General features: G+C 39.5%; 1 long non-coding RNA gene across 7 annotated transcripts in view; it reads right to left on the reverse strand.

Moving 5' to 3' along the window:
- Window positions 1-12,758, reverse strand: part of LOC120411735 — a 113,998-nt gene that overhangs the window by 36,220 nt on the left and 65,020 nt on the right. The gene's annotated exons all lie outside the window — the stretch shown is intronic.

Consider the following 12,758-nt stretch of genomic DNA (forward strand, 5'->3'; position numbering starts at 1 on the left):
GTTTTTCTCACTGACTATGAGCTGACAATCAAATATTGACATGGAATATCATGCAAATTAATTGTATGCAAAAATCAAAAGGACTTTTGAATTCCTTGTGAGCAAAACATATTCTTCAAATATTCACTATTATGGGGGCCGCATCTGTGAGTGGTCTTGAGTAGGCATAGAACTATGCATCTCATATAAATGATGTATCTCATTGATCAGCATAGTAGAAACATCCCCATGTGCTGATTTATGTCTCAATGCCTCAATGTGGAATAAAGGCCCCTACAAAGTATATGGATACCATGTGGTAGTGAATCAGTTATGCTCATTCGGATCACACTCAAAGCACTTATGTCATATTGTTGACTCTTCAGCCACCTGCTCTTGACAAGGAGGTCTGGCACACGGTCTTTGGATCATACTTGATTTGCTCCAGTCATGCCCTGTTCTGATTATAAAATAAATTGTCATCATTTTCATATTAATATCTTTTGAATAGCCAGCCCTATCCGTACATATGCATAAATGAGATGGAAAAGGGGCAGAAGACACATGGTTTCTTTGGAGGAATAAGTCTTGTGCATCGGTCAGATGATATAGCCTATCTAAATACACATCTGTCAAATTAAAATTGAGTTAAAAATGAAGTGGCACAACATCCCTGATCAGATTTACTAGTAAAATAGATGATCTACTTTTTATCTGATGACAAGTCATGTGGAAGACCTGGAGGCATTCAGATGTAAGAATCTGATAGAATCACCCTTGAAAATAAAGAGGTTGAATTATTAGATTTTATGAAAAAAAATTACGAATGCGCAATGTACATAAACAACTCTTGCTTCAACTCTACACATTAAAATAAAATCCTCACTAATCCTAACAATGGTTACTGTAGTCATTCTATGTCTAGGTGTGGGGGGTTTCTGCATTAATAGAAGGGGGAAAATACCCATAAAAATTAATTGTTTTAAAGAGCCACATGAGAATATAAATCAATTTGTAGATCAGTATTTACAGGATCTATTGTATTTGCTCAAGAATATTACTGAAGTTTTCTGTTCACAGATGATTTTGTGCAAAACGTTACTGGAAAAGCATCTTCACATTTGAAATTATGCTTAAAAACAATTGGGAAATAGAATTTCACAAGTTTTTTAGGGAAAGATTTTCTTTTGAGTAATATAATTTAAAATTGAGTTATTCCAGACTTATATTAAACAGCTCAAGTAAAAAAAAAAATTGGCTTTCATACACAGTGCATGAGGCCCTTTCTGGCCATTCACTTCTGGTGCCACTTTATGAAAACTCTGCAAGGAATTAGATAATTATGGGGTTCTCTGCTTGCAAATTTATCCAGAGTTTCAGTTGCTAGATTTCTCTCACCCAATAATCTCATTCATTCAGGATTAAAAATACCTTTTTTAAAAGTATAACATATTCATAATGAATTTGCAGTAACATGGGGAAAAAAAAAAAAAGAAAAAAAAAGACAAAAGAGTAATTGTACTTGAGACTGGAATTGACACCAGCATATTCATCTGCAGGACTTTCGTTGAACATGTATGAATTTCAAAATTCAGTAAATATGGACAGGGAGACAGAAACATCTCAAACCACAAATCAAAACTACTGAGGTCTTTAAGAAATATTCATGTTACACATGGCCAACAGGACTGTCAGTTGCTCTATTCAAGACCAGGATGAGTTGTCCTGTCAGGAGCAGAGACAGCACAAAAGAAAAAGAATCTCAGTACAATTACCAGTCCTGAGGATTAGAGAAAATAATTACCAGTCATGGGGATTAGAGACAAATACCTTTCTATGTAGCTATGATTAATCAATATTAATACAGCTAATATTCCAGTCTTTGTCTAATAAAATTTAGCAACTAGCAAAACTAGAAAACTGTAATGAGATCATTTATTACCCTCCCTTCCCTCTTTTACTGTCTACCTGTAAGAGATTAAGATGCAATGATCTGTGTGAACTTCTTGAAGATGACATCCTACTGAATAATAAATGGAAAAGGATTAACCCATAAAAAATTGCATACCTGCTTCTTTCTAACTGTCTAGAACTACAGTGGAACAGGGCAACTGCTTTTCTCCTTCACCCCCACCCCAAATCAAACCAAGCCTTAAGGCAATTTCCTGAAATGGCACTTTTAGCTAATGGGAAAGCGTATTATAGGATGCAGAGAGAACCTATAAATGGTAACAAGGCTAAATTCCCCATCTCTGGACCCCCATAACCTGTTGTTAATCTAGTCACTGAGGAAATGGTGGTATGATGATAATTACTTCTCTGTTCCTCCAAAGGAAGTGCTGCATGGTATACTTTAAATAGAAGGAAAGAATACTGTCTTTTTAGAATTTTTATCATGCATTGTTAAGCCACTGCATTCCTGGGGTGCATCCCACTGTGATGAAGCCAGGGGCACTGTCTACCTGATGAATTTCAAGTGGGCAGCAATTTATAGTACATGGGACTGATGAAATTTATTCCAGTGTAGGTACCAATGGCTTCCTGCTATATTCCAAATACTTGCAACAAGAAAAGATATACCTCTCAGAAAAATATCAGAACTGCAAAATATTTTCCAAGAGACTGGCTTTCCATTGATTTTAGCAGGCAATGGGAAATGATCTAGGCAATGTTATTAAACAGCAAAATTTCACATGTGCATACTTCTGGGAAAGAAATCCTTATCAATAGCTGGAAATCCCAAAGGTTCACCAAGACCAGAAAAGCAAGACTCACATAAAAGGGGGTTAGAAAGGACTCCAGGTCATGACACATGCTGCATGAAAAGACACTGAAACTCACTGCTTGCAGCCCCCCTCATGTTGTTTCTTCTCTCAATAGAATATGAAAAAAATAGCATGTATTTTAAGCGTACTTCTACCAAAAGCTTTCAGCCACACTGGAGAATTCTAAGCATCTTTCTTCTAAAGTGAAATAAAGTATTAAATATATAGACCAAGGGACTGTTAATGTAGGTCAGGATAGGCCTATATTAACTAGGATGCAGATTCCAAATACAGCCAGCGGTCACAGCGTCAGAAATGCACTAAACTCAAGTCTTGTGTGGTTTATAATTATGTTTGTCCATCATAGAAAGGATTCATGCTGTGAAAAGGTCACACAAGTCTTGACCAACAACGAGTCACAGTGCAACAAGGAGGCTGCTACGCTTTGGCTCTGCCTCGAGCTGCTCAAATCTGTCTATAGTGAGGGCATGGTGTGGTGTCAGAAGACTAGAGAAGCTTTACTTCACTGGGGCAGTGGAAGATTTTATTGCCTGCAGTCCATATGTGGTGTGCAAGCACAAATGCCTTTGCCCACTTTTCTGTGAAGACACCTGTGAACAGTGAGGTGGAAACAATACAACGATCCTCAGGTCAGAAAGGGCACACAGATGCCTACTCTCCACTCGCCTGCCTTGCAGTAGGGTGACCCAAGTCCTCTCCAAGGTGAGTCTCTGAGTCATGTCTAGAATCTTTTCCTCATTTTGGAATATTATCCCTTATGCTTAGCTGAACTTCGACAAGCATCTTTAGTCCAGAGGGTGCAAACCCTGGAGGATCTAAGTTACTCTTAAGATTTGAGTAGCTTCTTTCTTCCTGTGAATCAAAACACTGGAAAGTAACTAATTCCTCTTTTTGCTCCTGTAAATTTGCTTCTTCCCATGGAGACAGATGAGGTGGCTGCAGATGGAATTAGACAGTCAAACATTTTGAATGTGATTTGTGCAGCCAGCTCTGCTCTCAGGAATCCAGGGCAGCTAATCTTGAAAGGAAAATGAGCACATCCTTCAGAATCAAATACCTGGCATCAGTTGTGCAGTTTAAGCTATCTGCCATTAGTTCCAGCCTTAATAAACTATCTAGAAAACAGCTTGCTTTCCCAAACTTGCTGCTTTTCTCAGTCTTTTCGGTTAAATAGCTGTAACATGTATCCATAATTGTGGATTCATTAAAGATTTGGGAGATGGGAATTTCCAAAACCAAAATTTTAATCGTGGTAATTGACACTTTACATATTTTTCTACAAAACATTTAGTCTCATTACGTTTTACAGTTTTACAAATACTATGTACCCTATTAAAAATAACAGAGAGACTCTACACTTAAGAGGCTGCCTGCAGGTGGTTATCACGTGAGCAATAGACACATTATTGAAGCAATTCCTTTTTGCACATCTATGTCAGAACAGCAACCATTAGAATATTGAGATTCTTTTGTTGGCTAAAAAACTCTGAGGTACACAGCTCTCCAGTTTCTGGCCTTTAGTGAAGATGAGTTACTGTCTTCTAAAATTTTTATGGGCTACAAGCTGTCTCTCAGGACAAACAGTTCCTTTTGCAAGTCAGAATCAAAACCTGTTGCATTAAATTTTACTTGCTGTTGCCATGCCAACATGCTCTCTTTGCTCGCACTTCATTTTGCGCTCTGAATGGCATGCCTAATAAAAAATCAGGACTTTCCATTTTAGCCATCTCAAATGTACATCTGGACTCCATCCCAGACTGTAGGTTCCTTTAGGAAATATTCTAACTCCAGTTAAAAATACAGTTCTTAAGTATTTAAAGGTGGCTAGGCATAATCTCACAGCAGGACTGAATTTTGACACAAAATACTTTGATAGGAAACTAATATTCATATTTGCTCTTATTATGGAATTTGGTAAATCACTAGGGCAGAACATGAAGTTGTTTTCCATCATGAAGGGTGCCTATAAAAACTTTAGAAAAATTGGGGGGGAAAAAAAAGAAAGAATCCTGAACATAGCGAAGAATCTGAAAAAAAAGATGAGCTATGCAGAGAGCGTGGGTGCACTGGAGATACATTGCTTCCACATGAAAATGTCTGAAGTTTGCCTCGGTTGATAGTGTAAAAGCTTAGCCAGCTAATTTCACCATGTCACCAGGGCAGCCTGTGATGGTGTCTTACTGCAGACACAGGCTGGGCTCTTCTGTTCCCAGTTCATGCTTGGTGTAGGGAGCAGGGCTGAGACACAGGAATGCTGCCCAGAGCATTCCAGTGGGCAGGGGAGGCACTATGCTTTGTCTCTCATCAAGTTTTACCCCAACCAAAGAAAACAAAGAGCAGGTTTTGAAGACACTGTAAACTTTGCCCTCACAGCTGGAGGCAGAGCGAAGCAGGGGCAGCCAGCAGTAAGGGACAGGCGGGAAGAAAACAAAAAGTGATGGAGAGAGACAGCCGCCGCACAAAGGGTTCATTCTGTGCCTCTATTAAGAAGTCTGAAAGTCCCCTACTGGGGAAAAGAAACCATTAAAATGTTCATTAGAAAGAATATTACCTTGGGCATTTATTATTTATTGCAAGTCTTTATAAGCCTTTACTCTTGAGATGTATTCCAAGTCCCCATGTACTCCCTGTCCTGCTCTAGTCTGTCAGCAGACCAAACATCCCTCTGCAAGTGCCAGTGATGCTCTGTGGCAGTGGGATGCTCAGTTTACAAGGAAGTTTCTTTTACATACACAGCTATTTGAGATTTTGTCACTGAATCCACAGAGTATTTAATTTTAGATTATCTAAAGAAAAAAGTTACAACAATCAAAAATAAAGCTGAATGTACTCTACACAGTTTGCTCAATGTACTCTACACAGTTTGTTCAGCACTTCCAGTGGTTTTAAATAAAAAAACAATGAAAGTGCTGGTCATGTACACAGTACCCAACCCACAGCTCCAGCTATGTGTCTGCAGTAGCTTCTCTGCCCCACAATATAAAATCCTCTACCTGGTTCACCTCTAGGGTTTGCTTGTCTTGTTTTTATCTTCTCCAGAATTCGCCTGTGACACAATTCTTGATTCACCATGTGAAATACAGAGTAGGTTGAAAACATACAAACTACATATTAAGGTTCTATATTTCTACCTGCACAGCATGAAAGGCATGCACAAAAGACTGCCAGGAGGCTTGGCATGTGCCCTTACTTTCTCATTTCTTACTGGAAGTAGATACCAACTGTCTGCGTAAAAAGTTTCCTTCCATATATCCATTTGTGCATTTCTTAAGCCACCAAACATTCTCTCCATATCATCCGAGATCCTACTGTAGGGAACATGGCCTACTGGAGCATGCTTTTTCCAAAGGTTCTCCGGCCTCAATATATAACCACAGGCCTGCCATGCTGCTACAGCTAAGTCTGCCATTAGCTGATGAAGACTCCCTTATACAGCAAATGCTGCCAGAGTCCCCATCTGAAACAGAACAGGAACAGCTTTAGAAATTTCTCAGCCCTATTCATTATGTCACTCTGCAATTACAGAAATATTCCTACCAGCTGGTGCTGAGTAAATGAAGACCTAGAGTGAAGATAACTCAGAGGTGAAAAATAACTTTATGTTCTCTAATGAAGAGAACCTTCCAAAGACTTTTCAATTGGTCATACTATCACTTGTGACCTGCACATTTTCAGAAAGTTAGGTTTAACCACTTACTAGACCCTACAAATAGACTAACTCAACCCTAAAGATATCAGAAGGGCAGCAAACTACTTAGAGAAATTAAATCCACAGTGCACCTGAATCTAAAGCACTTGTTACAAGATCCCTATGCATTTGATATCCTGATCTTCCTAAATTAAGAAGATTGGAGACATCCAATATAAGAGAGACAATAGCTCACATAAATTAAATCTTCTCTACTGATCTAATTCTGCTGCTTTCCCAGAAGTATTCCTGCACTCAGGAATTCTTTTAATTATGGGAATGAGAACTAGGCTGTCCAAACACATCACGCAGCCTTGATATACAATGAACAAGCAATAAACAAAATGTTAAACTCCATTTCCATTCTTGGTTAGCCAACAGGGCATTAAACCTAGCAGTGATTCTTTTACCAAGCCATTGTTCAACACAGTTAACATCAAGTAAATACTGATATAGTAAGGTATATTTCCACGTGTTCAGTCACTTTATAATATATAGGGAATAAAGAAATGATGTGCCAAATATGGTATGATGAGACACACTCATAGTAAGTCGTAGCTAAGTTTTTCCTTTACTCATATGCTACATGGTAGATTCTGAGGAAACTTTTTCTTGAGGTACTTTGGGAAAAAAATTAAGTAGTTTACAACCATAACATTTTACTCAGTTTGTCTTGTACTTGGGCCCACTTAGTCATAATGGTTGATTTGAAAAAATTCATTATTTTTCTTGAAATAGGAACTACTTTCAAAGTTGCAAAATATATTTTTTACTGGATTTTCTTTCACAACACTGAGCATGAGCACAATGTCCTAGGCACACAAACAAAAAGGATTGCAACTACCTGGCAATATGACATCAACTAAGACAAAGGAGTAAAAGTTATTTTCACTTTGATTATAGAATTGCATTGTTACGGTTTAGCTTGTGGAGTTGGGGGGAACAAGCTAGTTCCTTTTGTCTCTCTGTCATCGAAGGAATTACTCTAAAGATGGTTTTCTAGCTTCCTTCTTAGTGAACATGTACCTCATAAAAGACAGAAATTCTATTTTTTTCATGTTCAAAATGTATGAAAATTTAGTCTAGATTTATACTTTCCATTATTTTATCTTCATTATCTGACACGACACAATTCCTAAATTCTGGTGCTCTGTTCTCTCCACACGTGTAGGTGCTGTCAGTCAGACAGGTGCAGCTGGAGTGTAAGAATTACCCTTGACATATGTTAATTGATCTCTGTGCCTAAGAACCTAAAGATATGATAAGGATATGATACATGCTTCTGGTGCATGGAAACCAGAGTCAACGTAATATAAAGCTGTAATGGGAAAAAAATCACAGAATTTCTGTTCAGTGTGTGATTCTGTAAGTTACTATTTGTAACTTGCCCACTGTTAAAATACGGCCTTCCCATGTTTTTAAAAAGAGGAGTGACTGCACAAAGGTCTCTCACTCTGCAATAATCCCACAGTATTCGCAGGTTTAATCAGTTGTAAAATATTAGTTATATAGTAGATATCTATCACTTCTGTGTGTCATAGGAACCCCTGGCTAGAGACAGATGTCTTCTCTGTGTGTTTTCAATAGATTTCCTTTATTACACCTCCTGAAGTTACTTGAAAGAATTTAATATTCTCACTTCCTCCTAGGTATATCGCTCCTGTGTTTTTCCTTCTGGAGTTTATTGTCTTTATCTGTATTGTTTTTAGATTGAGGTCAATGGTTCTGGTTTCTGTTTCCTCCCCAGCTACCCCAACCCAGTGCCATTTTTCCAGGCAGGAAAACCCCAAGTGACCTTCAGCAGCAAAGTGAAGGTCAGAGATTTCCCTGGCTGTCCTTCGACACCTTCCCACAGCAGCCTGAGTCAGCAGTGCTCCTCACAGATTAGATCTGCCTGGTCTCTTGATGTCACTCACAAAAAATAAAACTTCATGACTGATGACTCCTTCCTGAGAAATCCAGTCATTTCTAATTCAGTCCTTGACCCTAGTGGAATTCTTTTCTTCACAAAGTGCTAAATTATTTTCTCTTAAATGTGGTTCATGTCCTATCCCAGGTAGGATAGAATGTGAATCAGCTGCAGTAGGCCTGAACAGAAATTTACATCCATTTAACTTCAGTTGAATTCCTATTTGGATAGCAAGCAAGTAGAATTTTAGGCACTTTTAACAGTTGGTTTTTTTCTTTAACCCTTTAGCATGTCCTTAAAAATTCCGAGTCAATCCACATTTCACAACAGTTTCTGTTGTTCTTAAACACAGTTTTTAATTAAGACTCCCCTGTAAAATATTTTTCTGGAAGTGGGAAGATTTGTTTTAAAACTGTAAATCTAAACTTTCGAAACTGAATATTGATTCTCATTTCTGATTATCTAACACAAGTCAGTTTACAGACTTCAAAAAGTGTGTATTTAGTATTCTCTGATATTCAGTGGAGTTACTGGTGACAACAGGATATAAGCTTTGGCCAATAGAGAAGTCTTAGTCCAAAGCCTCTCTTGAAGCTGTTGTTTGATGGTTACCCAGCAATAAATATGAGATGCAAATATTGCTCAGTTATAAGGGGAAGGCTGGCTGACCAAACAAGTAAAATGCAGTCTTGCTGCAAGGGGTAGGTAATACTCATGCAAGGTCAATAGATGGAGAATATTAAAGTCTCTGCAGCATTTTTCTGGAATTTCCTTGTTTGCTAGCACAAGTTCAACTGAGACAGACAAAAACATCGTCACTTCAAAGCACCACTTTTTATTTACAGCCACATGCTGTACCCTGGAGCATACAGCCTCATGGTCCAGGCACTACTGAGGACACCAGACACCTGCCTTCAATTTCCCTGGGTCAATGCTGCCTGCATTTCAGTGGGACTCATATGGTGATGTTATGCTCACTTCTGCTGCAGGGGCCCAGCTCCCAGAGCAGGCTGGCAAGTCTCAGCCCAGGTGGCAACTCCTGTGTGATCACACAGGTGCAAAGGAGGTGGGATTCGAAGCAGCCAGGGGCTGCCTCAGATGGTCAAGCTGCTGAAGGAAACACTAAATGGAGAAGTGTGTCACGAAATCATCATTTCTCTATTCCACAGATCTTCTTTAAACTCACTGCTCATCACAGGAAATATCCATTAACCCTTTCTGTCTTCAGGGCCTTCACACATCCCTTTTGGTGAGGATGGCTAGATCAAGTTCCTTCTTTCTTCCAAGAAACCAGAGTTAATATCACCATTCACCTTAAGCAATAGTACAGAGGACAGAAGACCTCTGATGGAAACAGGCAATCAGAACCTTACATCCACAGCACCCTTAGGATCCCAAATCCATATATATCTCACCCAGCAGAAAACCCCAGAGTACTTCCAGGTAAGCCTCACTTGTTCTTATCTGAGGTGAAAGATGCAGCTCTGAACACTCGGGTGGCAGCCCTGACACACAGCTCAGTGTTGCACCACTCCAAAATGGAAGCACATTTCTGTGCTCAAATCACCTCTGTCACCATGATCAGATCTACCAAACCCAACTCTTCAGGAGATGTCAAATCAGGGAAACCCATTTTGTGACTTCTGACGGTGCTTTCACCATGCCAGGACATTCAGTTTTGCCAAAATGGTATTACTTCTTAGTACTTAAGTACTTGAAATACTACTTAAAAAGAAATTATTTACAAAATTGTGTCTCTGGGCTTTCAGAAGCTGTGATGATGGTTTACAGATAGTCTTGCAAACTTTCAACCTGAACTGAAATTTATGCATCTGAGTCTCACTTAAGGGGCTTGAATCTTCCCTTTACCCAGTACATATGAGCCTGTTTATGGCTAAGAACTGTACATAGCCTTGTAGATTAAGCAGTGTCAAATGTCTTTCCCATCAAAGTGGTGGAGCAGCTGTAGTGTGGGACAGCTAGCTTTTGGGAGTGCCAGGTTGCATATAATTCCTAGTCACAGCTCAGAAGTTAGTATAGGCCAGAGACTGCTTCCAAAAGTCAATTTGAGGTTTTTGAGTGTAGGAGAGTCCAACAGTATGGACACAGGTCCTGCCAGTTGCAAATATATTTAGAGCTAAACCCTCAAACATGGCTGTGAGGGCCAGACACAGAAATCCTTTGCATCTCAGCAACTATGTCCCACAGTCCAAGTCAGCTAAGCAAAGAGAGGAAAGTATATGTGCGTTTATTGCACAAAGAAGGTTTGTCCTATTCTGGGAACTTTCTGTTCTTGGAGACAAAAAAATAAAAAAAAATCTGCTAATGACAGGACATACCATATTCTTAAGTTATAGAGTTGCACTTGTGAAATGGAAACACAGGCTCACAGCTGATAAATAGCCAGAGAGAGCATTCACCAAGCTGATTATAAATATGTGCTCAGATAGCTCAGGGACTCTGAGGATTGAAATCGTGAGATACTCTACATGGCAACACTGTTATTTAAATACCTCCTCTTCCACGGGGAATTCAACCATTATTCAAAGAGAGGAAGCATATTCACTCCTGAGTGCTCCAGACATGGGACAGTTATGAAAAGCTTTCTGAACAAATGAGGTATCCCACAGGGACACCGAACAACAGCTTCTGTCACAGCCTCAAAAATGACTCTACCTGAAAGAACAGAGGCTGCAAGCTAACTGGGTGTGCATGGACAGCAGCATTTGTTGAAGTCTGTCACTACCTCTCAAGGGTTACTTATGAAGGTTAACAACTTTATACAATGGCAATAAATACAGCTGACAGCAAGAAAACAATTAGATTAACATATAAACGGTTGAGGCTATAATGCTATTAAAATGGACGTTCAAGGAAACCGCAACCATTTCTACAGCTGTTTTGGAAAGTCTCTTTGGCAAAACATGCTGGATTGTCATTCTGAATGTCTGTGCTTCCCATGCTGGTTTCCTCAGGAAGGGTTTGTGGATGGACTTGTTTATTTATGACATTTTTTTTACCCTCTTAGCTGTAGCTGTGGATTCCCCAGCCTTGTGAAAGTAGTCATTAGTTGCCTTGTTTGGCTAGGAGAAATCAGTAAAGAAACTGGCTCTTGTCCAGGGGGTTCCTGGAATTTTCTACCAACCTTGTGTAATAGCTTAATAAAGTCAAATTTAATTTTATGTAAGATTTGTTACAAGGCCATAGGTGTTTTTTGAGAACAAAAAGAAAAAGACTGAAGTTATGTTTGCTGTTCTGAAGTAAATCATACCAAATGAAGTTCACATGGAACTTGCTAAGGTGATCATCCTCCAACTGGAGCAAGACCACAAGTATCGGACCCTGTCATCTTAAATGAGAACCAAAGGAAATCGGCATCACCTACATCCACATAGCCCGAGGCTATTTTGAAGGCAAGTTCCTCGGCTGTGCCAGCCTAAAGCATCAATGAACTCCCACAAAAACAATGGACAATCACAGTGTTTATGACCTTCTGTCCCTCTAGTGTTGACCTTTTTTTCTCTGGGAAACAGAAAGCAACCTTTTATGTTTTAAAAACAAACGCTTCATCGCAAATTCCTCCTCCTCTGGAGGAAGGCATACAGAGCAAATACCTAATGGATTTTAGTCACATTATTTAATATGCTGTTAGAAGATGAACAGATGCTACAGCAAGAAGTGAGTTCTGAAGCCAGCATAACAGCATAAAATGTAGTAAAATACTACCTCTTCAGAAGACATTTATGCACTTGGCACTGAACACGTGAAGCTTAACAAAGTACTGCCTTACCTAGAGTGCAAGTCCTATTTATAGAAGTTACGTCCCTGACAGAAGTATCCATCATTTCCTGAAGTCTGCAGTCCTGTGGTGATTTTCAGTCACATCCATAATGTCAACAGTTGGTCACCCACACAGTGCTGCATGCAGCACAACCACCTGAATGCTGTTGTTCTGATCACTGATTATGGAGTTTGGCCTGTATTATTACATACTTATTGGGTGAGAGCAGCCCAAAGTGCTGTTTGTCATTTCAGCTGGCTAGAAGGACTTGCCCATTCCTGACAGTCGCCTGTTCTGACTAAATTACAACTCCTCCTAATGCTTCAGGATATCACGAGCTGTGTAAAGGTTAGAAAAGCACCTATGGCTTGCCCACCTCCTCAAGGAACCGGAACAACAAGTTGACGTCAGCCTAGCGCTTCTTGCTGTGGTATGTTCACATGCTGGCTGATACCAGATTCAATTTAAGATCTTGTTCTTCAGATCAAGGACTGGGCCTCATATATCTCATGCACTACCTTGCTTGACAGCTTACCATGACCTAGCATGACAGCTGTGGTCATCAGTAATCACTGCCAAAAGGGAGGAACGTAGGAGTGGGTGGAAAGGAAATCA

The sequence above is a fragment of the Corvus cornix genome, chromosome 3 (assembly GCF_000738735.6).
Source record: "Corvus cornix cornix isolate S_Up_H32 chromosome 3, ASM73873v5, whole genome shotgun sequence".
Classification (NCBI taxonomy): domain Eukaryota; kingdom Metazoa; phylum Chordata; class Aves; order Passeriformes; family Corvidae; genus Corvus; species Corvus cornix.